The sequence below is a fragment of the Cebus imitator genome, unplaced genomic scaffold (assembly GCF_001604975.1).
Source record: "Cebus imitator isolate Cc_AM_T3 unplaced genomic scaffold, Cebus_imitator-1.0 Scaffold136, whole genome shotgun sequence".
Lineage (NCBI taxonomy): Eukaryota > Metazoa > Chordata > Mammalia > Primates > Cebidae > Cebus > Cebus imitator.
Window position 1 is genome coordinate 3,978,970 of NW_016107451.1, and position 25,437 is coordinate 4,004,406.

Sequence of the window (25,437 nt, forward strand, 5' to 3'; positions counted from 1 at the left end):
GGAGGTGAGAGGAGGAGGAGGTCAGAGATCCTCACAGGGCTCCACTTTCCCTCCTCCTCTGAGGACCCTGTAGCACAGGGTGAGGAAAACATAGATCAAGGTTGGCATCCCCATGGTAGACCAAGAAATGGAGGTTCAGAAAGGTAGAGAAACTTGACAAGGTCACACAGCAAATTGATGACTATTGTTGATGGGAAGATTTTAAGAATCTATTTCTGAAATTCCCCTGACCCCCCAAAATCCTTGACACCCTTTTTGAAAGAAGACAATTTGGTCCAATTGTCAGCTATTAACAAACTGTGGGATTTCTGCTGTACGATCAGATGCTATTTCTGATTTTAATCTCATCAGGAAATGGTGTTTTGATTAGTTGCAATTTTTGTTTTGCAGACTGGCTGAGATTTGTAGGTAATCCTAAATTGCGCCTGTTACTCTTCCTAGCATGTGTCTGCCATGTGCCAAACACTGGACAGAGTCCTTCATTTCATGGTGTCGTTTAATCTCCATGGATCCCTGATGCTGGTATTATTGACTTTATTCTGTAGATGAGGAAACTGAGGCTCAGAAAGGTAGAAAGTAGGATTCAAAGCTTGTGCCCTTTGCACAGGGATTTGCTGCCTCCCTAGGAGGGTGGTGATAAATGTGAGATGCTCTGGATGAATTAGAAAGAAGGTCCTAAAAAACTCAGGGTGCCATTTACGGGTAAGGATGAGACAATGTGGCTCAGGAGGAAAGGGGAGGCCAGATCTGAGGCTGACCACAAGCGGATATGAGGCAGCCAGGCATCCCCACAGCAATGCTGTGGGGGTCTGAAAGTGTGGTAAGACAGCAAAGAGTGAAATGACATAGTTATAGGAAGGGGAAACAGACAGCTTAGTGTTGTCCTGGTGGAGTACGGGGCTGGGAGTGACTGCAAAAGGACAGCGTGAAGGATCCTCGTGCGTTGGAAATGCTCTGTATCTTGCCTGTGTCAGTGACATTACGTGGATTCTGATACTGTGACACAGCCTTGCAAAATGTTATTACCACTGGAGGGAACTGAGGGAAAAGTACCTGGGATCTCTCTGTATTATTTTTTACAACTCTATGTGAATCTACAATTATCTCAACGAGTTTACTTAAAATACGTATATCAGCCCTGAAAAACAAAAGAATACAAGGAGTTCACTGGGCCATCCGTGTCAAAGGGGCAGCATTCCTGTTCCTTTCATGCACTGAAGGGAGAGCTGGAACATGGTATTCCAAAGCAAGGGTATATTCAGATGGCCATACTTGGTGCACTGAGGCTTAGCCTGCGCCTCTGCAGGGCTGAGAGGAACCACCTTCCTGAGATTGCTGCTAAGGTAGAAGGCAATGGGAGAGACATAGATAGCCAGAATCCCCAGAGGTGATGCCGTGCAGAATAAATACTGGCCAGGCCGTCAGGTGACACTCATCAAGTACCTACTGGGTACCAGGCACTGTTCCAGGGCTAGGGATTTAGGGGGAAGAAAGCAAGTGTGCTTGCCTGTAAGTCTTGTATTTTAGAATAGGAGATCGAAATAAACAAGGAGCAGGTAAGTGAACAGCGCAATGGCCGGTGCTAACAGGTGCTTAGGAAGAAGATAAAAGAACAGGCCAGGTGCGGTGGCTCACATCTGTAATCCCAGCACTTTGAGAGGCCAAACTGAGCAGATCACCTGAGGTCGGGAGTTCAAGACCAGCCTGACAAACATGGAGAAACCCAGTCTCTACTAAAAATACAAAATTAGCCGGGCGTGGTGGTGCATGCCTATAATCCCAGCTACTCAGGAGGCTGAGGCAGAAGAATGGCTTGAACCTGGGAGGCGGAAGTTGTAGTCAGTCCAGATCACACCATTGCACTCCAGCCTGGGCAATAAGAGCAAAACTCTGTCTCAAAAAAAAAAAGGAAAAAAAATAGAGCAGAAAGTAGGACAGGCTGACTGGGGGGCTGCCTTTGCTGGAGTGTTCAGGGAAAGCATCTCTGAGGAGATGACCCTTGAAGGAAAACCCAAATGAGATGGAAGCAGCTGTGTAGATGTGTGGGGAAGAGCATTCCTAGCAGTAGGAAGAGCAGGTGCAAAATCCCTGAGACAGGAATAAGCTTGTTGTGTTTGCAGAACAAACTGAAGGCCATTGGGCGGGAGCTATTGAAAGGGTGGAGGGAGACGACGCTGAAGAGATGGGCAAGGCCCAATCCTATGGGCTCTTATAGGCTTTGGTAAGGGTTGGTATTGGGAAGCTCCTGGAAGGTTCTAAGTAGGGACATGATCTGCTGTGTGGGGGATGGATTTTAGAGCAGCAAGAGCAGAAAAAATACCACGATGTGCTGCCGCAAGGGTTCATGTGAGAAGGTGGCTGCATGACTTGCGTTTTGGCAGTGCGGTGGAGAGAGCTGTTGGGTCACAGGGATGCTTTGGAATTAGAGCCACTGGGACTCCCTAAGGGTTTAGACAAGGATGGGTAACATGAGAAAAGCCAGGATGCCTCCTAGGATTGCCATTCGCATCCTACCACAACTAACTCCAGAGGACTGGTTGCATTCTTTTTGACTCTTGTGAATTTCATTCATGGGGAAAACACTAGAAATAAATGAGAATTGAGCTGCGACCCAGTAAGTTTGGGGTAGTGTGGGAATCCACATTACCAGTTTCATTTATCTGGTTCTTAGCTCTTGCTGCAGGGAACTGAGGACATGCTCAGATTATTGATCGGGTTACTTATTGATGGGGTTACTTGTAAAGAGATCGAGGAGATGAGGAAGTTCTGAAACGTCCTGGTAGTTGCCCCGTGACACCCAAGGAGAACTGCAGCATGTCCCTTGCAGCAGCTCTGGAGACCAGACATCTTCCCATGCCAGCCACTAACCCATGCTGGACCTGACCCAGCTATGCTCTCTGCCTGTCCTTCTTCTGCAGCCATGCCCCCCTTGTTCTTCTCTCTCTGGGTCTCTCATTCCCAGCTTCTCAGCAGGGAGAGTCTGCTTGGATTGGCTGGTCCACCATAGCCCAAGCCTGCAGGGCAGAGGGCTCAGCCAGGCCTGACTGAGGCAGCTGAAGTCCTTGTGTCTCTCCTGAAGATCGTTGTCTTTGGAGTGTGCGCATGTTCTTGGCTTAGTCATGGCCAGAGGGTCATAGTACTCAAAGCATGCCTGACAGCTCAGGTGCTGAGAGCTACTTGTAATCTCTGAAGACATAGCAGCCACGGGATTCGTGGACTGTCCTATACACAAAAATCACATAATCTAGAAAGACAAATATCAGGTGGATGAGAAGGAGCTCATGTGGCAGATTAGGGTATCTGCTTCTCTTGGTGAAAGTATGAGGACCATAAAAAATAATCTTTTATTTGCATAATACTCTATAGTGACTTGAAATTATCTTTGGTACTGCTTCTTAGAGGGGCCCAGGGAGCACTACATTTGTCCACTGTTCATTAGTCAATCAAAGTGGCTTGTTAAAATGCACTTTCCCTGGGCCCTACCGCAGAATCATCCCAGAATGGAGAGCTATTCCCCAAGGAATATGAGTGTGGTCTACTTCCATTTCCTCTGCATTGACTAACTCTGACTTCACCATTGGTTTTGTCCATCAGTCCCTCTGAAGTTAACCACGGAAGAGTAGATTTTGTAAAATCTAATTCGATAGGAGTCTAGTTGCTATGACTGAATTGTGTTACTCTAAAATATGTTGAAGCCCTAACTCCCAGTGTGAGTGTACTTGGAAATAGCACATTTAGGATATTGAGTTAAATAAGGTTGTAAGAGTCACTGATAGGATTGATGTACTTATGCGAAGAGACACCAGAGAGCTCGCTTTCTCCCTTGCATGCCCGTACGGAAGAAAGGTCATGCTGGGATGCAGTGGGGAGGTGGCTGTCTGCAAGCCAGGAAAAGAGCCCTCACCAGAAACCTAATTGCCTGGAACTTTGGTCTTGGACTTCTAGCCTCCAGAACTGTGAAAAAAAATAAATTTCTGTTGTTTAAGCCACCTAGTCTGTGGTACTTTGTGTTGGCAATCCTAGTAGGCTAAGGCAATAGTATTTTCAAACAAGTTACTCTCCATGTACTTAGGGTTTCTTTAATGTATTTACATTTCCTTGGAGCTTATATGCTAAGAATCAGTCCTTCTGGTCCCCAAACCATGTAAACCAGATGGCATCACCACTGTGCTCAGAACCCTGCAATGACTTCATGTGGATTTTGTAATAAAATCTAGAGTCCTTCCCATGACCAATGTGGCCCAAACCCCCGCCTGCTGCTCCAGCTTCATTCCCAGCTCATCACTCCTGGTCACCACTCTCCTGCCCCCAAGCACATTCCCACCCCAGGGCCTTTGCACTTGCTGTTCTCTCTGCTTGGAAGGCCTTTTCCTGCCATGCATCTCAAATAGTGTTCCCAGCATTTTGTTCTCTCATCTTTCTTATTTTCTTAGTGCATTTATTACTAACTGATACTGTATTGTGTCTTTGTTTGTCTCCTCCACTAGAAAGTAAGCTCTATGAAGGCAGGGATTTATGTCTGTTTTGTCCATCACTGAATCCCCAAATAGTGCCTGGCACATAGTAGATGCTCAATAAATACTGGGTGAATTTATTCTAATCAATGCTTTCTGGAGGAACCACCACATCACTGTCTTATTTAGTAAGAACCGGGGAGCTGTTACAGGCCTAGTGTTCTGCCTGAGTCATACCCTTTACAAGATCATTATTCAGTCAGAGCCAACACTTACTGTACACTTGGTGTGCTGGAGAATGTACGAGATGCTAAGAAAATTGAACTTTGGCCCCTGTATTTTATAGGGCAAGAGGCAGCCAGGCAGAGCCCACAGAACAGCGGCAGTGCCAAGGTCCTCTTCGGGAGGGAATGGACACATTGCCCCTTCCCCTGAGAGAGTAGTTTACTCACAGTAATGCTGTGGAAGTGTCAATGAAGATGTCCATGGTCTCTGCAGAGAAATGGATCTGATGGGGCACCCAGATGGCCATCACCCATCCTGTCTCAAAAGGCTTCATATTTCTCTGATCCATTTGTGAGGAGGATTAAATGAGGGTGTGTTATACTAGACCCAGCTCCAGGCCCAGAGGGAGCCGGACTCACTGGTCTCATGAGGTTCTTTCCAGCCTCTTGACCTTTCTTATTCTGTGACCTTGCTGGGGATTCCTGGTTACACCTCTTACAGGCAGGAAGGCAGCTCCCGGGGAGTGGGAGTGAGGTCCTAGCTAGGGTGGCACCACGTGGAGAAGTCTGGGTCACACCGCCGGCCCCTCGCCATTTCACAAGCTGGAGGCTCCCACACTGAGCAGGTCCCACAGCTTCTTTGAAGGATTTTCCTTTGTGTGTTTATCAGATCTTGGATCTTCCACCATGATCAGCTTGTGGTTAGTTATTATCCAGATGAGCTGGGCGCCACCCGCAGAAATGCTTGGGGAAAGGAGAAGCCTGTGTGTGTGCACCTTATCGCTGTAGCCTCAGGTGAGCCCCTAGTGTCCACCGTGATGTTTGATACCAGCAGAGCTCGGCAGAGTCTCTGGAACCACATCCAGCTCCTTCTTGAGCCCTCAGATTCTGCTGCTTTTATAATGGTAATAACAAACCCGGAGGGGCAGAGGAGAGGGCACAGACTTTGGAGTCAGTTGGCTCTGGGTTCAGGTCTTACCTCCAGCATTCCTGCCTTTGTGCTTTGGACTAAATTCCTTAGCGTCTCTGAGCATTCTTTCCTTCCCTCTAGGATGGGAATAGTATAATCCTCTTACTTTAGCTGTTTCCTTCTCTAAGCCATCGAGCTTCAAATTGAGTTGGTCACTGGACTCGAGACCTCAAAAACTAGCCCCGTCATGTTTCTTTGCCTTGTGTGGGAAGCTGGACTCCATGACCCCTAAGTTTCCTGCCAATGCTGGAGCTATAAATTAATGTCAAGAACAAAATACCGTGGTCGGCAGGGCCATCTGGAGACCCTGGTGGACCCCACTTTGAGAGCCACTGTTCCAAGCATTTGCTCCTTTGAACTTGTTGAACCTATGTATTCTGGACTGGCTTCGGGGGCCCTGATAATTGCAGACTACTTGAAGGGTTTACTTTAGCTGAATTATTTCTGTGCCTTCTCCCACCCCTAAAATGAAGAGCCTCTACTTGCATTTGTAGCATCTGTCCCCAGACCGGAGCCCTCATTTGTCCTAAGAAGGAGTTGAACTCCCAGTGCCCATGTGACAGGTGCAGAAACAAAATCTGGATCCATTCCTAGACCTCAGCTAGGCCCCTGTGCTGGAGGAATAATGGAGTGGAGGGTAAAATCGGCATTAGTTTTGGAAGCAGACAGATCTCATTTGAAATCTGGGCTTCAGCTTTCACTGCTTTAGTAGTTTGAGGGTGTATTAGGCAATGTCTCAGTTTCTTTATCTGTAAAATGTGAATCAGAGATTGTTGTGAAGATTCAATTACAACATTTAAAGTACTTGGCACTTTGAACACTTACTAAATATCTCCTATGTGCCAGGCACTACTGTTTTGTGCTGGCTCAAAGACTTATATCCTAGAGGGAAACAGACCAGTGGATAAGCAAATTTCTGTCCCCTTGTTTTTGAGTTTTCTGGTTTATAATGTGCTTTCACACACATCCGGTATTTTTTTTATTTTTTTTTTTGAGACTGGGTCTCACTCTCTTGCCCAGACTGGAGTGCAGTGGCATGATCTTGGCTCATTTCAGCCTCTATGTCCTAAGCTCAAGTGACCTTCCCACCTCAGCCTCCTGAGTAGCTGGGACTATAGGGGCATATCACCATGCCTGGCTAATTTTTAAAAAAAAATTTTTGTAGATACAAGGTAGGTCTTGCCACATTGCCCAGACTGGTCTTGAACTCCTGGGCTCATGTGATCCTCCCACCTTGGCTTCCCAAAAGGCTTGGATCACAGGCGTGAGCCTGTGAGGAAAGGTCACTTAGCCATGATCTCATTGCCAGTGTTCACCAGGTTGGACCACAGGCTAGTTTCTGACTTTTAACAGGAATTTCTTCTTCTGTACTTCTGCAGCTCAAAGCCTGAGCCACAGACTGGAAGCATCAGCATTACCTAGAAATAGAAATGTTGATCTCGGGCCTGACCCCAAACGTTCTGATTCAGAATCTGAATTTTAAGAAAATTGAGACAGCTCTTTAGTGTAGTGGCTAAATGGCAGTGCTGAAGACCCTGACTATCCAGATTCCAGCTCTGGCTCTGGCACTTATTAGTTCGATGACTTTCAGTAGATTAGGTAAATCTCAACGCTTCTGTGTCCTTAACTCCAAGATGGCTAATAAGAGTACCCACCTCACACTGACTGTTGTTTGGATTAAACAAGACAGTTGTTAAGAGCCAGCATTCCTTGAATGCTTGCTCCAGGCCAGTTGAGGTGTTCAGTGCGCCCCATGAGCATAGACTCATGCCTGGTGCACAAGCAGCCTCACCAGTGTTCACTTTTTCTTTACCTCATGGGACTCGAGAAAGGGACTTACTTCTCATGACATTTATGCAAAGAGGTGAACAGTTATTTCACAGTGCTCTAAAACTTTGATGAACCCCACGTTGAACATATCCCTAAATGCAGCATCTCACATGAAAGTTTTTCCAGCATTGATATAATAATGGAATTGGCATCTGAAAGCGGATACTCATTGGATATTGTGAAATGCTCAGGGAAACTCTGTTTCAGCTTAAGAAACTGTATGATTCCCATAGAATGTAGTTTATAGACAGAATCATTTCAAGCTGAATAACCATGTAAAATTATAGGATGCTGGCGCCGGCAGTTTCTAGTGATCATCACGTTCCACCATCTCATTCTGCAGATAAAAAAACTGAGGCTCAGAGAGGTCAAGTGGCTTGTCCAAGGTCACCCAGAGGGTTAATGGCAGAAACAGAGCTAGAAATGAGGGCTTCTCACTCTTAGCCCAGTTCTTCCTGCTGTGAATGTGTGTGCAAATTCTCATTCATTCATTCAACAAATATTTCTTAGGAGCGTACATGGTGCTAGGTGCTGTTTAGAAGCTGGACATAAAGTGGTGAGCAGTATAGCAAGGTATTTGTCCTCTGCAGTTCACATCCTCATGTGAGAGTGAGAAAAAACAGTAAGTAAGAAAGGAAAGAACATGACTTCAGATGTAGATGACTGCACAGGAGGGGACAAAACAGGGTAATATGCTAGCAATGATTTGGGAATAGTTGAACACTGCCAGAGAAGTCATCTCTGAGATAGTACATTTGAGACAAGCCATGAATAAAGTGAGTCATGAAGGCGTAGGGATTAGAAGCTTCCAGCAAGAGCCAACATACTCCTACCTCCCAGCTCGTACTCTTGGAACGCACTGTCACAGGTTGGCTTCCCCAGAAACAGACTGAGAAATGATGGATTTATGTGTAGGAAGTTCCTTGGGGAGGGAGGGGAACAGGGTGGGGGAGAGGGAAAAGTTGAACTGTGATGCAATTGCAACAAGGGCCTGAGTCCATGCTATAGAGTTCTGGAGCTGAATGGCTCTTTAGAGTTGTCCCACATTGGGGCAAAGCGGCCAGGTCTTTGTCCCCATGCAAGTGATCAGTCAGCAGATAAAGACTGCTCTTGGGAAAAGTGTATGGCCTTGGTAACACAACTCCCTTCAGAATTCCTGGGAGAGACTCAAGTGTGAGCTGTCAGCTGACACCATTCCCAACAGCCAGAAGGAAGAGTGGCTCCGTGATGGAGGGGACCTGGGCAGTACCACAGCATCCACTATAGCCTGTCATCAGGGCACCAAAGTTGTACTGCTTGCAGGACTATCCCACTGAAGGAAATAAGAACGCCTTTCTCCTGGCTTATTTTTGCCTGGTTTGAATATTCATTTATTGGTCAGCTATCTGTTGACATGTACTGACTTCCAGCTCATGGAGTGGGCACAGAAGGGGCAGAAATGAATTAGGCAAATTCCCCTTCTTGGAGTTTGCAGGCCTTTGTGGAGACACAAGTAGACAGTTAGATATGTATTTCCATGTAGCTCTTCCAGTCAATGAATTGTACAGAATGAGAGTTTGACATAGAGTGCATCACACCTGAATACGTTCACTTTCATTCAATGCACAGAGGTCATGGAATCTGATAAACCCATTTGATTAGCTTCTTCTGGGAAAAGGAATGAGGGAAGTTGGAGAGATTGCCCTGTACATGCAAATGGTAATAAAAGTAACTAATACTTATGAATGCTTATACCGTTCTGAAAATTACATACAGATCTTTCTACTTTACAAATGAGGAAATTGTAAGAGAAAACAAAGAATTCTTGAGTTTTTTTTTTTTTAACTGGAAACATGAAGGCAATTTTTTTAAAAAAAGGCTAACAAGTCTAACGTTATACGGACTCTTCAAATTTATTTTTGACCTTTGTTCAATGTATGGGAATATATTTTATAGTTTTTGTCAGTTGAAGTTTATATGTGGTTGCTTCTGTCATTTATATCTGCTGTTTTGTTATTTTTATTATTTAATTTTTTATTTATAATTGTATTTATTATATGTTTGGGTTGCATTCTCCCCCCTTAATTCTGTGTTTCTGAGAAGGGATAGGAACAATGACTTCCGTGTACAGAGGTTTCTGTTTGGCTGTCTAATGGCTGCTGGTCTGGATTTATATCTGAGCCATTTTCAGGGCCTGGGACAAGCAACAGAGCTAGCTAGGGTGGAGACAGAGAGGGAAGGTCAAGGTGAAGTCTCTGGATTTTCTAACTCAAGTAAATTGATATACATGAAAGAAATTGGAAAATGACAAAACACTACATCAATGTGATATTTTTGGCGTGTCATCATCATCTGGATTTCTGTAAATGTGTGTCAGGTCTGATTCCATTGTCTTTAGATAAAAGCAAAGACTTTTATAGTATGCCTGCTATATAAAAGTGGGTATTGTTTCCATTAAATAATCCCCTCATGACGCTTCCACTCCATTCATGATGTAGTGCCGGGTCACCGATGTGAATGCCTGACCTGGCTAGGCAGATTAAGCCAGTGGGTCACAGGGATGGGCTGGGAGAGGGGTGGCAGCTGCAGAGCCTGGACCACCAAGGGAGGCCACCCCTGAGCCAGCTCAGGTGAGCTCTGCCTTGCAGGAGGCTTGCACAATGTTGGCCAGAATTACAAATTTTTAATGTAAATTCTGAGTTTTAGCTGACTCACTTGGGCTTTCATAAAATACTATGTATGCCAAATAAAACATGCCCATGGACTAGAAGTTAAAGGGCTGCACTGCACGTAAGCTCTGACACAGTGAAAGGGATTCTGGTTGGGGACTTAGGGGATTGGATGGGGTGCAGGGGGCTGGACACATGACATTTGAGGAGCCTGAGTTAGTACTTCTCACCCTGAGGTCTCAGGCAAGGCACATGTTCACTATCAGCTTTCGTTTCTTCATCTATGCAATGAAGCTCTTTCAGATTCTCATAATGTGCAGGTAAGCACCTAACACAATCTGAGTGTAGCACCAAATACATGAATTTATGGTCTCAGTGATTCAGTCAGGCAAAGTGGAGAACGACTGGCTTAAAGTATCTCTTAGAAATACCTTCAGAAACTGTGGTCTATTCTTAGAAATCCCAGGAACGGCCTATTCATCGTTTAAAGGAGGGGGTCATATTTTGGAAACAGTCGAAAGGCAAAGTTTATCAACTCAAGCAGCTAATGCCATTTGGATTGTTCCCAAAAAACTTAGTTAGAAGTTCTAAATAAGGAGAGTAAATCCCTGGTGTGGTTAGAACTTGGCTCTGAGGAAGGCAGTTTCTTCTAGTGATCATTGTGAACATCTGCGAATTGCAGACATGACGTTGCAGCTGTGAGGGGGAGCGGGGAGTCCTGCAGCCCAGAAGGGACACTGGATGGCCACCCAGTGCTGTGGCCTTGTGAGGACCCTCTAAACTCTTAACTACCCCAGCTCCTTTACTCTGGTCCAGAGTAAAGACTGCTTGCACAATGGGGTTGCACGGGGAGCTGGGCATCATCCCAGGAGCTCCTACATGCCAGGGGCTTGTTCTTCACTTGCTGGGAAATTATAAATAAAATAGTGGACACTTTTCAAAGATGTTATTTGATGTCAGTGTTTGAAGAAGCCAAAGAGCTGTCCTAGGAGTGACAAGTCCTCTGACTTCTCTGCCTTTCCTCTCCCTCTTCCCTCCCTTCCCTGCCTCCTGTCCCTCCGGGGTCCTCCTCTACTGACTCTCTCTCTCTACCTTACCCTACACTTCTTTTTCCAAGAAGCCTGTGGAAAAGGGAGGTCCTAATGAAATTGCCAGGTGAATTTGGATCGATGATTTGTAAGAGCAGCCTTGAAAAAAAAACCACCTTTCTCACGTTCTCCACTATGATGTGGTTCTACTGGAATAATTGAATTTCTGGAGCATTTAATGTATTATTAATGATCTAGATCTGTGGCCCGTGGCCCCTAATCAGCTGATAGACTTGGATCCCTTCTCAAATAAATGGCAGTATTCACCCAAAAATGGAAACAGCTGCTTTGGTTAGGATGGGGGAGGGGAGAGTGGGACTGACTTAACTCTTTCCTCACTGTCCCCAGCCCACCCCCTTCCCAGCAGTGTTTCGGGATCTTTCCTGGAACCTCTGTGATGCCTTAAAACAATGTAAAATCCAACTAATCTAGAACTAGGCAGAAGAGGGGCATTCACTTGCAGGTGATGGTAAATTGGTAAAGTTGGCAAACAGCAGCAGGGAAGAGGTGTCACCAAGCCAGCCAAACAGTGATTCAGAAAAACTGTCAGGCTATTTTTAGGTTTTAGGTAATGCCAGTAAGGATATCAATAAAGTGCTCTTGGTGACTATTGGAAAAAGCGATTTTAATGTAGATTTGTGGTGGAGCAAGAAAGCGCCTCTCCGAGAAAGCTCGGGCCAAGCTCACATCTCTTACCTGTTCCTGGAAGAATACACTGACTTTTGCCATCAGCAGCCCCCTGTTACCCTGGGCTTTGGAGCAGCCTGGTGACCACCTTCCTGGGTGTCTCTCCTGTTAGCTACAATAGAGGCAGCAAAAAGCTCCAGGTAGAGAAAAGAGCTGGGACTTTAGATTCAAACAGATGAATGTGGGTTCCATGGGAGCTGGGGAAGAAGCCACACCTCTTTGAGCTTCACTTTCTTCATCTGTAAAACAGCGGTAATAAGTCCTCCTTTGAAGAATAAATGAGTTAAGGTGGCCAGCTGGGTACCAAGTGCACGGCAGGGCTCAGTCACTGTTAGTCCAGTCCACTATTGCCTGAGCAGCTTTTGAAGTCAGTAACCTCTCTGCCTGATTTTATTAAACCAATACAGGCTCATCATAGAATATTTGAAAATGGTATTGAGCTATAAAGAAGAAGAAAAAAAATCACCCATTATCCCACCACCTAGCAACAGCTACTGTTAATGTTTTGGTGTATTTCCTTTCAGTCTTGTCTATGTGTATATGTACATATACTGATAAATGATTTTTACCATATATGCAGTTTTGGATTCTCTTATTTTTCTCTTAACGTATCAGGAACATTTTCCTGTGTCATTTACAATTTTTTTGGAAACATAATTATTGGCAGCTGCATGACATTGTATGATTGGATCTACCAGAATTTACTTACCTACTTCCCTAGTAGTCATTTAAGAGGTTTCCTATTTTTTGTTATTTTCAATGATCATTAATAATGACATCAGTTATCGATGTTGCAATGAACAGCCCTCTACATATTCTTTAGGCCCTTCTCTGATTCTTGTATTAAAACACATTACTAAAAGTATATTACCGGGTCAGAAGGAATATAAGGTTCCTGATATATTTATGGCCAGACATAAAGGTGGTATCTATTTACACCCCTGAACTGGGTTTTGAAAGATGAAAAATTTCTTAGATGATGTTTTCTCCTCTGTAAAATGTAAAATCACAGCATGACCCTGAGAGAGTTTCCCTGGGTCCTGAACGGGTTTGCGCCTGTGAGTAGTCAGGGTCCTGGCCCAGTGCCTGGTTCCCCTCTCCCTTTATCTTCTCTGGGGCTCAGCCTTATTGTCTTAGGAGATGAACCACATTACAATTACACACTCCTTAAAAACCCAGGGCGCTGGGCACAGTGGCTCACACCTGTAATCCTGGCACTTTGGGAGGGTGAGGCGGGTGGATCACCTGAGGTTGGGAGTTTGAGACCAGCCTGACCAACATGGAGAAACCTCTTCTCTACTAAAAAAATACAAAATTAGCCAGACGTGGTGGCACGTGCCTGTAATCCCAGCTACTCTGGAGCCTAAGGCAGAAGAATCACTTGAACTCAGGAGACAGAGGTTGCAGTGAGCCAAGATCACGCCATTGCACTCCAGCCTGGGCAACAAGAGCGAAAACTCTGTCTCAAAAAAACAAAACAAAAAAACAGGCATCTCACATCCATGCAAGCACACTTGAAGCCCTGAATAAGTACAGCTACTAATGCAAAATCAAGCACTCTGTTTAGGATCTCCCATTTCCTGGAATCCCTAAATTCCTCACTCAGCCTTTCCCAGTGACAGGCAGTTCTCAGCCCCTTACCTCTGTGACCATGACCTGTGTATAAGAGAAAGAAGCCTTTCACAAAATGTTGGATAATGAGTGATAGACATGCCAATGGCTCACAGGTTCTGGAAAAGAAGCAGGGTAGCCCCACTTATGAGAGAGAGAAGACCTCAAATCAGTCCCATACCAGAGCAAAGGAGTAACAGTGACATATTCCACCAGGGCATCTGTGTCCTGCTGTATAGGTCATGCACTGCACAGTCTTGGGGAGCATCTTCACATCATGGCTCATTACGCTCTTGGAGCTACAGGGATGTGGAGTTGCTCACAGGGCTAAAGTGTCTTGGAAGGCCAGGTCAAAAATAGTGAGAATTCCCGGGTGCAGTAGCTCACCCCTGTAAGTCTAGCACTTTAGGAGGCTGAGGCGGGCAGATCGCTTGAGCCCAGGAGTTCAAGACCAGCCTGGGCAACGTGGTGAGACCCTGTCTCTACAAAAAAAGTACAAAACGTAGCCAGGCATAGTAGCACACACCTGTAGCCTTAGGTACTTGGGAGGTTGAGGTGGGAGGATCACCTGAGTCTGGGGAGGTCAAGGCTGTAGTGAGCTGTGATCACACCACCGCACTCCACCCTGGGTGACAGAGTGAAACCCTGTTTCAAAAAAAAGTATTGAGAATTAAATGAACACACACACACACACACACACACACACACACAGCACTTTGGTTAGGCACAGTGACTCACGCCTGTAATCCCAGCACTTTAGGAGGCTGAGTTGGGTGGATCACCTGAGGTCAGGAGTTCAAGACCAGCTTGGCCAACACAATGAAACCCCATCTCTACTGAAAATACAAAATATTAGCTGGATGTGGTCGTGAGTGCCTGTAATCCCAGCTACTTGGGAGGACGAGGCAGGAGAATCACTTGAACCTGGGAGGCGGAGGTTGCAGTGAGCTGAGATTGCATCATTGCACTCCAGCCTGGGCAACAAGAGTGAAACTCTGTCTCACACACACAAAATATGTGTATATATCACTTGGAACAGGGCTTGGTATTTGGTGATTACCAATATATGTTAACTCTGATTTCTGTTCATGTGAGTTAATATTCCTTGTGTTCCTAGGAGCAACTACCTTGTCACAACAAACAATATAAATCAGACACAAACCTACTTTTTCCATTTGTTCAAACAGCTTAGATGCTTGAGGGTTCTTAAGTGGGAACTGGATTGTTGAGGTTGTCAGTGCACAGTAGGTTGTGTGAGTCACTAGGAAAAATGTGGGGGCTGGGGTTCGGGCCACTTACAACATTAGCTATGTGATCCTATCTTGAACGGGAGAGGAGGTATTACCTTTCTGACTAGACTTAGGCTATTATTAAATTACAAAATGGAAGATTGAAATTTTGATCAAACAAGAGAAGGAATGGTGGAAAGTAAATGGCGGAAATGCCTGTTTGAAGCAGGTGGGAGAAAGACAGTTTGCATCTCCAGGGTTACTGAGCCTTCTGTAATGAAGAGTGTGACATTCAGAATAAGAAGCCCTGGGGGATTCATGGTGTTTCCTCAGACTAGTTTCTTCCATTCTCTGTGTCTTCACTTCCTCACCTATGAAATGGGAATCATGATACCCAAACACTCACCCCGCTGACTTCTGACATGAAGATAAAGCTAGATTGGAATGACTGAGCTTGAAACACTGGAAAGTCCTGCACGATGGTGGCTTCCACTACAGCTCAATTCTGTTGTCAGAGTCCACAAACCAGCTTATTTGCTTCTGCTGCCTACTCTAAAATAGCAAGTAACCAGACTTTTATGTGCCAAGACAGAAATAAATGGATTTTTTAAATATTTCGTTTCAGTGCTTTTGTGTCATTGACAGGAGTCTGCTGGAGTCCTAGCGCCCTCCTGGAATGATCCAGGCCTAGACACGAAGCTGTGTGTACTCCCAGTGACACCAGAAGGAAGGACAAAGCCGCTGTCTCCCCACCCACCTACACACTCTGTGCTAATTGGGCTTCTTTGTTACCCTCTCCAGAGGCTGGGAAGGAATGTGCAGCCCAGGCGGAATTCCTCTCTGCACCCTGTCCCTCCCCTTGAGGTCACCACTGTGGGATTGCTTGTGCCTGTGGAGAGTGTAGAATGAGGTAGAGAGCAGAGCCAGGAGTCAACAGCCAGTAGCCAGGGAGAAGTCAGGGACTCCGCCTCCTTTCCCAAACTGCAAATTACAAGGAGATGGACAAGAGGCCTCTTGGCATGTGGCACAGAGCATGGGCTTTGGAGCCAGATGAACTGGGTTCTCATCTGTCACTCACTGTGCAAGCTTGGACAAGCCACTCTAACTAAGACTGGGTCTCATGTCTTTCCTCTGTGAGCTGGAGACTTTTACATCTGCATCTTGGTGTTTTTTGGGGGGATAAAGCATACAGTGTAGTCTTTGGGTATATTAGTCTGCTCAGGCTGTCATAACAACATACCACAACTGTGAGGTTTAAAGGACAGAAATTTATTTTCTCACAGTTCTGCAGGCCAGAAGCCCAAGATCAGGGTGCTGGCATGGTTGGGTTCTGATGAGGGCTCTCTTCCTGGCTTGCCAACAGCTGCCTTCTTGCTCTGTCCTCACATGTGGAAAAAGATGGAGATCTCCTTCTTGCCCTCCCTCTTTTTATAAGGCCATAGCCCTATCAGATTAGGGCCCCACCCTTATGACCTCACTGGCCCTTAATTACTTCCTCAAGAGTCTTTCTCTAGATGAAGTCACATCGGGACTTAGGGCTTCAACATATGAATTTATGGGGCAGACAATTCAGTCCATAGCATCAGGGAAAGTGGAATTGGACAACATAACCAAAAGGTAACAAAGAACTAGAACACGAATGCTGAAACTAAGGATGGGTCCCTGCCGCATTCTGCAGATATCAACAGCCATTTCCCAGATCCAGAGCAATGCAGATCAAATGGCGGGAAGATGCTTGGAGTTGATAGAGCACTCCCTTTCCCAGACAAAGCAGTTTTGTGTGATGCAAAGCAAATATAGGAAAGTTTGAGAAACTACACTGATAACCTCCCAGTCTGGGGACTGTCCTGGTACAGCTGGACTGTGGAAAAATGCAGAACTGCCTTCTTGAAGCTTCTTCCGTGACAGATACTTGCATCCTGAGGCTTAGGTCAGAAGAACCTGTCACTCCTCTTAGTCTTTCTTCATCCCTGTGAAAAGGATGGGGAACAAATTCTAAGCAATTAGCAAGGAATATGAGCAGCAACCAAAGAAGGACAGTGGCAGTCCTTTTGGATGGCAGTCACCAGTCCCCCCGTCCATCGCTGCGTATGCTGCTCCTCCATCCAGAAGCAGATCCCTTTCAACCTGGGCTGGCTTGTGACTTGCTTTGCCCATGGGATTTGGAGGAAGTGACACTGTGCCAGGTCCAGGCCCAGACCTTTTGAGACCTGGCAGCTTACACTACTGTTCTCTCAGAACCCAACTTCAATGTAAAGAAACCCAAATTTTCCTACACTTTCCTACTGGAGAGAGAGGCAATGTAGGGAGAGAGGCCCTGGAGGATGAGCAATCACATGAAGAAAGAGTGGCCACACAGAGGACAGCCTCAGTGCCCTGCTGGGATCCTCCAACCCCAGTCACACTTCCTAGCCACACCACATGGAACAGAGACGAGCTGCTCTCACTGAGCCCTACGTTAATTCCTAACCCACAGAATTGGTAGCAATACAATGATTGCTTTAAGACACTGCATTTTGGAGTGGTTTGTTAGGCAGCAGTGGATAGATGAAGGAGGACCTTCATGCCAAAATGGCCTGTGCACCCTGTTGCCAGCACACCACATAGGCTGGATGTATGCAAGATACAAGGCAATGTCCTGGTAGAGCACAATCAGCACAATTAAAACCAGTGAGAGCCTGAAGGCCAGGATGTGGACAGAGGCTGCCCAAGGCCCAGTCCCATTCTGTCTCTCCTTGTTCAGCAGCCAAAGGACCGGACTGGACAAAGGATGAACACTCACTACCCATCCCATCCCTCTAGTGCCTGTTCTAAGGGAAGGATTCAGACAATGCCTAGAACTAGGGAAAGTAGGGCTTCTTTCCAATAAGTAAAAAGGGATCTGGGTGAGTATTTTGAAAGGAGGATTTTGTGAGGAGGACTTTTGGATTGTAGAGAGAGGTGAGGGGATGTGTCATCTCTCAGTTTAACCTATAGTATGTATGGGGCTGGGGTAGAGTTGGGGAAGTTTTCAGCAGGATGACTCAGAGAGCCTGGTTTTGTGTCCTGCAGTTGGGAGATATCTGCTCCGATGCTTGACATAGCCCCAAAAAGCCTTTGACACATGGAAGACGAAGTAGAGGATGGCATTTGAGAAGTGCCTCCATTCCCACTACAGCAAGGCAAGGGATGCGAGCCTGCGTTTGATTGATGAGATGCAGATAATGCCAAGTCAGATGGGAGCCTCAATATCTAAGACTTGCCTGAGAAGACGGAATGAGGACCGGTGATGAGGACCTCTGGGGCTGAGAGGCAGGAAAGCTGGAGGGATAGAATACAGCCTCTGCTCCAGGGGATTTCCAGCCAGACCATGACTGGGGAGTCTCTGAAGCCACCTATTAGTCAGCAGCCACATAAGAGCTTTACTGGAGCTATTAGTCAGCAGCCACATAAGAGCTTTACTGCTCTGCTTCCTCTCCTTCTCTGGGCTCCAGGCCCTCGGTAGCTGGAGGCCTGCTTAATAATCTGAGAGCAAGAGGGGAAAGGGGAAAAGCAGCTCACCGTATCCACTTTCCGTGATCCCAAGTTCCCCCCGTCATGGGTGCTAGCTAGGGAGGGGAGGAACCACTTGCAACTTGCCTATGTAGAGATAAAGGATTTCTTACTTTGAATTGAAGACTCAAGTGTTCATTCATGCAATTGATATTTGAGTTCCTACTCTGTGCTAGGTATTGGTTGACATTGGAGATTTGGCCATGAGCAAAATACATAAAAATGTCCTCCTTCATGGAGCTACCGTTTTAATGGATTACTTTCTAGGACTAGTCATTGACATTGTGTGTTGTGTCTTAGTGACCACAGGACTCTTACCTAAAAGAGAATAGAAAATTCAAGGGACAGGTATATAGAAAACCATTATTTAAAACATTTGGACTTAAATGGATGGCTATTTCCCAGATACACACTAGCAAAAGAAAGCTGAAATAACTACATTGTCCTCAGAGAACAGAGAACATTAAGGATTTTTTAAAAAGTGACCATGTAATCAATTGTTCAAATGAGGACTCTTTTCAGAGTTAAAAGAGGTGCTGTGAGTAAAGTCTATGGGGACAACATGTATTAATATGAGGTACAATTAATAAGACCTGTGACAACAGCATGTGTTAACTAGGGCTATCTCAGGCAAACAGGGACCTATGGTCATTCTGGGGATAAAACAGGTCACTGCATAGAGATAAGTGGGGTTCATGAAGCCCTAACAATTCTCAGCTTGTTTGTACCTAATAACATAACTTCAAACTACATAAAGCAAAAATTGGCAGAATGACAAGGAGAAATGGACAAATCTATTTTCATAAAGAGGGATTTAAACATAACTGTCTCTACAACTGACAGAGTAAATAGACAAAACATTTATTAGGGATACAGAATATTTTGTCAACACAAGTAACAAGCTTGAACTTGTGGTGATGGGCCAGTTCCATTTTTGTCAATAAAGTTTTATTGGAATACATCCCCATTCATTGATTTACTTATTTTCTATGGCTATTGTCTATGGCTGCTTTCACTTTATAAAGGCAGGTTGAATAGCCATGACAGATACTATATGGCCTGCAAAGCGGAAAGTCTTTACTATCTGGCCTGATATAGTAAACGTTAGGGCGTTTACTAACCCCTGATCTAAAGCATTTATACAGAATCCTGACTCTTAACAGTTGAAGAGTACATATCCTTTTCAGGTACATGTGAACATTTGCAAAAACTGATCATAAAGCAAATGTCAACTAATTTTTAAAATCCCAATATCACATGTATCTCTAACTACAAGAAAAACCCCCAATATCATATATATATCTCTGACCACAAAGCCACTCAATCAGAAATCAATAATTAAAAGATAACTAATCTCCCTTAAGGCCAAAATTTTAAAAATTCTTCGAAATAATTTTGAATCAAAGAAGAAATATTAGCAGAAATTATATATTTGAAATGAATGGTAGTAAAATGCTACATTGCAAAATGAGTGGGAAATGGCTAAAACAATTCTGAGAGGAAATGTATAGCTCTAAATATTTATATTGGTAAAGAAGAACCCAAATCAAGAAGTAAGAAAAGGAACAAAAGAGTAAATTCAAAGAAAGCAGCAGAAGGGACATTAACAAAACAGAAAATAAAGAGACAATAGAAAAAAGGAGCTAAATCAGAAAACAAAAGATAAATAATTCATTAGCAAGACAGATCAAGGAAAAAAAAAGACAATTAGACACTATTGAGAATGAAACTGCTTTGTGGTTAAATGGCAAAGGACTGGAGAGCACTGGGTGATGGGCAAAGTTTATTCATTTTGTTAGCCTCTGTACATTTCTGTATATTTGAAAGATTTCAACACACACACATATGCACATACCCCAAATAAAATCTGCAAATAAACAACAAAAAAGAGAGAATGTGTTCTGAATTCAAACTGCCTGAGTTTGAACACTGATTGTACAATTTATTAGTGAAGTTATTAGTAAGTACCTTGGGGGCAAGTTACTTAAATTCATCTCTTTAAAATTGAGAGATAATAGCTTCTGGCTCATAGGTCCACACTGCCTCCTTCACAACGCTCTGAGAATTCAGGACAAGGTTTCATTGACTCTGATTTTTAAAACTAAAACTCTTTCTGTAGTTAAGGTGGCCACAGAATTACTGAACACCTCTCCCTCACCTTCCACAGCAATACTTAAACTACTGGAGACCTTGGGACACCACTCGGGAAGTGTGGGGAGGGAATGAAGAGGGGGCAGAGCTTGGAATGCACAAGACGAAGAGAACCAGCATTTATTAAATCTCCACAGTGCAGGTCGGGTGCAGTGGCTCATGCCTGTAATCCCAGCACTTTGGGAGGCCGAGGCGGGCATTTCAAGAGGTCAGATTGAGACCATCCTGGCCAACATGGTGAAACTCTGTCTCTACTAAAATATGAAAAATTAGCCAGGCGTGGTGGCACATGCCTGTAGTCCCAGCTACTTGGGAGGCTGAGGTAGGGCAATTGCTTGAACCGGGAGGCAGAGATTGCAGTGATCTGAGATTATGTCATTGTACTCCAGCCTGGGTAACAGAGTGAGACTCTCTCTCAAAAAAACCCAAAATCTCCATAGTGCATTGGCTAGTGTGCTAGATGTGAATACCTATTTCCTCCTGTGAGGGTAATAATAATATCCTCTGCTACTGACCATGGTCGTTGTCATTCGGTATGGCATGTCCAGTGTCTCCACAACCTCGTCCATCCAGCCCACCACATCCAACGACTGCGTGATGTTTCAGTGGTGTTTCGATGTTTCAGTGGTGTTTCACATCCCACTGTAACTTCTTCTTATCCTCACCCCTTGTCTAAGGCACTTGGGTTGCTTTCAGTCCTTGCTATGAGAAACAACCCTTGAACAAATTTCTGCATCAATGGCCCCCCAGGGATTTACATCTGGGAGTGAACTTTCTGAGTCACAAAGAAATACTTATTTAATCTGCATACTACAGACTGTTTTCCAGAACGGCTGAATCCATTTGTACTCCCACCAGCAGGACACGAAGAAACAGGAATCTTTACACCCCACTCACCAACACAGACATTATTGATATTTACTTGTGGGAGTTTATTAGTATTTTGTTGGGTTTATTTTGGCTTTTTGAATTACTAGTACATTTGAAGGGTCTCTTCATATGCTGTTATCCACTTGGATTCTCCCTTCATGAATTGCCTATTCATATGCTTTGCCATTTTTTAAATCAAGTTTCCTGTCCTTTTCTGATTGGCTCTCAGGAGTTCCTTGTGTATTCTAGAAATTGATGGTGTGTTGTGTTTAGACATTGCGGATGCCTTCTCCCAGTCTTCATATGTCTGTGACATTGCTGAGATGTCCTTCACTGGACAGTAGAGATGGCCCTAGTCACTCAGCTAAAAAAGGTGGAACCAGGATGGGAACCCAGATAAGTCTCCTTCCGGAGTCCATCCTCTTTCCATAGTGTTCCCCACTCCCCACCTCCCCTCTCCCAAGAGGGCAGTTCCCCACCCTGTCAAGGCAGCATTTGGGTATTTGGAAAGGGAGGTAGTAGTGCATCTCCAGAAACTGCCTGAGGTGACCTCCCGTAGTGCTGCAGAAGCCACATTGATGCCTAAAGGGTGAGGATTTGTGCTTTGTAAAAGACCTTTTCTGGAGCTGCTGGAAGCCCTCATTTCTCCTTGTCCACCTTAGCAAGGGGTAACTGTCACCTTCCTGGGTGTAATTATCAGCATTAAGCATACCTCTAAGTGGAGCATTTTGAACCACAGGTCCTCTTAGTGACCTGAGATCCTGCTGACAACCCAAGATGAATATGCAAAGAAAACTTCCTCAGTGTGCCCACGTCCCCTGCTCAGCCTAGCCATCCAGCAGGCAGTGTCCTCATTTCTCCAGCACCCCATGTAAGGAACCTCAGGTAATTCACCTCTGGCTCACGTCCACCCCATTTTCTGCCATGTCCTGCCCCATCCTTTTTCCCCTGCTGTGTCAGGTTTCATTGCAACTCCTTTGATCCATCCTCCTCTCTGCACCACTTCCCTCCACCCCAAATTATTATCTCTCTGATGTCTCCATCACCTTTGTCCTGACCTAGCTACTTTTATATAGCCATTCCTCATGGCCAAAAAATGTGATCTAAGGTTTGGATGTGGGTCTCAGCTTTGCCATTCATCAACAGTGGCAAGAAAACCTTTCTGGGCCAGTAGTGGGCTCCTCAATATGTGTAAAGTGCTATGATGGGCACCAGCAATTCCTCAGTGAGTGACATAGTCCCTGCTCTTGATTTGCTCACTTTAGGAAGGGGCAGATATTTAAGCCACCAGATGCATCCAGTGTGATGAGTTGATAAAAGAGATGTGCTTAGAAGAAGTGATTGATTTGGCCTAAAAGTGGGTAGAGATGGTCAGGAAGACGTCTTATGGGAGCTGACACTTGAGCTGAATCTGGAATGGTGGGGATGAGTTTTCCAGGTGGACAATGCTAGCAGCGGGCAAGAGCATGGCAAAATGAAGCAAGTGGCATGTTAGGAATGCCAGGAATGCAATTTTGTAGCCCTTCTTTCTCATGGGACTTGGAGGAGAACCACAGATGAAAACACATTGCCAGCAAGTGCTGTAGGAATAGACGAATAGATGCCATGTATATATATGTGTGTGTGTGTGTGTGTATATATATATATATATATATAGAGAGAGAGAGAGAGAGTCTCCCTCTGTTGCCTAGGCTGGAATGCAGTGGCAGAATCTCAACCCACTGCAACCCCCAGCTCCTGGGTTCCAACGATCCTCCTGTCTCAGCCTCCTGAATAGCTGGGAATACAGGTGTGTGCCACCACACCAGGCTAATTTTTGTATTTTTCATAGAGATGGGGTTTTACCATGTTGGCCAGGCTGGTCTCAAACACCCGACCTCAAGTGATCCTCCTACCTCAGCCTCCCAAAGTGCTGGGATTACAGGAGTGTGCCACTGCAGCCAGCCGGAATAGATGCTATTAGTTATTAGTTAATAAAAATTTGCCTTCTGGGTTTGATCTGAAATAAGAGAAACACTTGAACTTCTTGTCTCACCAGATTTGAATGGTGTACTCTGTGACTGCCTTCTGTGTACCCTCCCCGGTTGTGCCATGAACCAAATGCTGCCTAGGCACGTGCTTTCTGTTCAATGCTGGCAACAGTTCTCCATGTTATCTTTATGTGTGCTATGTGTCTAAGCTTTCTGGGAGCTACTGAGAGGCTGGAGTGGACAAGACGGGATTGTGGAGTCAGGCTGAACTGCCACTTTCTACGTACTAATTCTGGCCGTGCCTTCAAGGTCAACTTTAATCGTTCAGGATGCTCCACAGTTCTTTGGGTACTTCGGAACCAACAGGTGACTAATTGCCTCAATGGCATGTGGGCTTCAGTGGTTTAATTCTGAAGGCAATCTGATTTCTAAGTTTTGGGGATGTATACCACATATCGCTAGGATAAACCTACGCCTTCTCCACTGGCCTCTGAGGCCTGATATGGGTCAGCCTCCCTACCTTCCCCTGCCTTCGTTTTAACTCTCTAGGTCCCAGTAACACTGGCTGTGACCATCCCCATTCCTACCTGAGGAACTTTGCACTTGCTGTTCCTTCTGACTAGAACTTTCTTTTCTTTTCTTTTTTTTTTTTTTTTTTCAATTTTTTAAAATTGCATTTTAGGTTTTGGGGTACATGTGAAGAACATGCAAGAGTGTTGCATAGGTACACACATGGCAGTGTGATGTGGTGCCTTCCTCCCCATCACCTATATCTGGCATTTCTCCCCATGCTACCTCTCCCCAACTCCCCACCCGCCTCTGTCCCTCCCCTTTCCCCCCTACAGAACCCAGTGTGTGATGCTCCCCTCCCTGTGTCCATGTGTTCTCATTGTTCAACACCCACCTATGAGTGAGAACATACGGTGTTTGATTTTCCGTTCTTGTGTGAGTTTGCTGAGAATGATGGTTTCCAGGTTCATCCATGTCCCTACAAAGGACACGAACTCATCGTTTTTGATGGCTGCATAGTATTCCATGGTGTATATGTGCCACATTTTCCCTGTCCATCGATGGGCATTTGGGTTGGTTCCAGGTCTTTGCTATTGTAAATAGTGCTGCAATGAACATTCATGTGCACGTGTCCTTATAGTAGAATGATTTATAATCCTTTGGATATATACCCAGTAATGGGATTGCTGGGTCAAATGGAATTTCTATGTCTCAGTAATTCTTTGCTTTTTCTTTTTTTTTGTTTTTTTTGAGACAAGGTCTCACTCTATCACTCAGGCTGGAGTGCAGTGGTGTGATCATAGCTCACTACAGCCTCGAACTCCCAGGCTCAAGCAAACATCTTGCTTCAGCCTCCTGAGTAGGTGGGACTTCAGGCATGCACCACCATGCCCAGCTAATTTTTATTTTTTGTAGAGAAAGGGCCCCACTATGTTGCCCAGGTGGGTCTTGAACTCCTGGTTTCAAGTAATCCTTCTACCTCAGCTTCCTAAAGTGCTGGAATTACAGACATGAGCCACTGCACCTGACCGTCTCTGCCTGTAACTTTCTTTCTCCTGATCTTTATATGGCTGACTTCTTTTCAGTTAGCAGGTAACAGGAATCAATTCAGACGTTAACTCTTATTACATCCCCAGGCCATCCTGTTTTATTTTCTTCATAGCACCTCTTACCTGAAACCATCTTATTTATTTACTTATTTACTGTCTGTCTCCTCTGCCAGAACCCAAGTTTGATTTTAGCAGGAACCTCATCTGTCCCGATTACTGCTGTATCTCCAAAACCCAGAGCAGTGCCGATTTTGCATATCATGCATATAATGTGTATGCCTTATACATAGTAAATGCTTTTCAATCAATGGGCAGTTGAATAAAATGGATTCACTAAAAGATATGCTTTCTTAAAGAAGGAACAACTCTCCATTTTAAAATGGGGAAAAGAACTTCTTTGGTACCTATTCTTACCTGTGGAATGGAAACATAAATATTTGTGGAACTGAAACATGCTAATGCATAAGAAAGCTTTCAGTTGCAAATGCAATGGAGAGTGGTAATAAATGAATGATGATTACAAGATTAGCATGCTGTGGGAGTCGTATTTTAGGCCAACCCATAATTCTGAAATAGGGTTTGGAAAAGAGTTTCACCCGGGTTATTTAAGAGTCA

General features: G+C 44.9%; 1 protein-coding gene across 4 annotated transcripts in view; it reads left to right on the plus strand.

The window, feature by feature from the left end:
• The window catches only part of HIVEP3 (HIVEP zinc finger 3), a 517,135-nt gene that overhangs the window by 191,365 nt on the left and 300,333 nt on the right, over positions 1-25,437 (plus strand). The window lies entirely within an intron of this gene.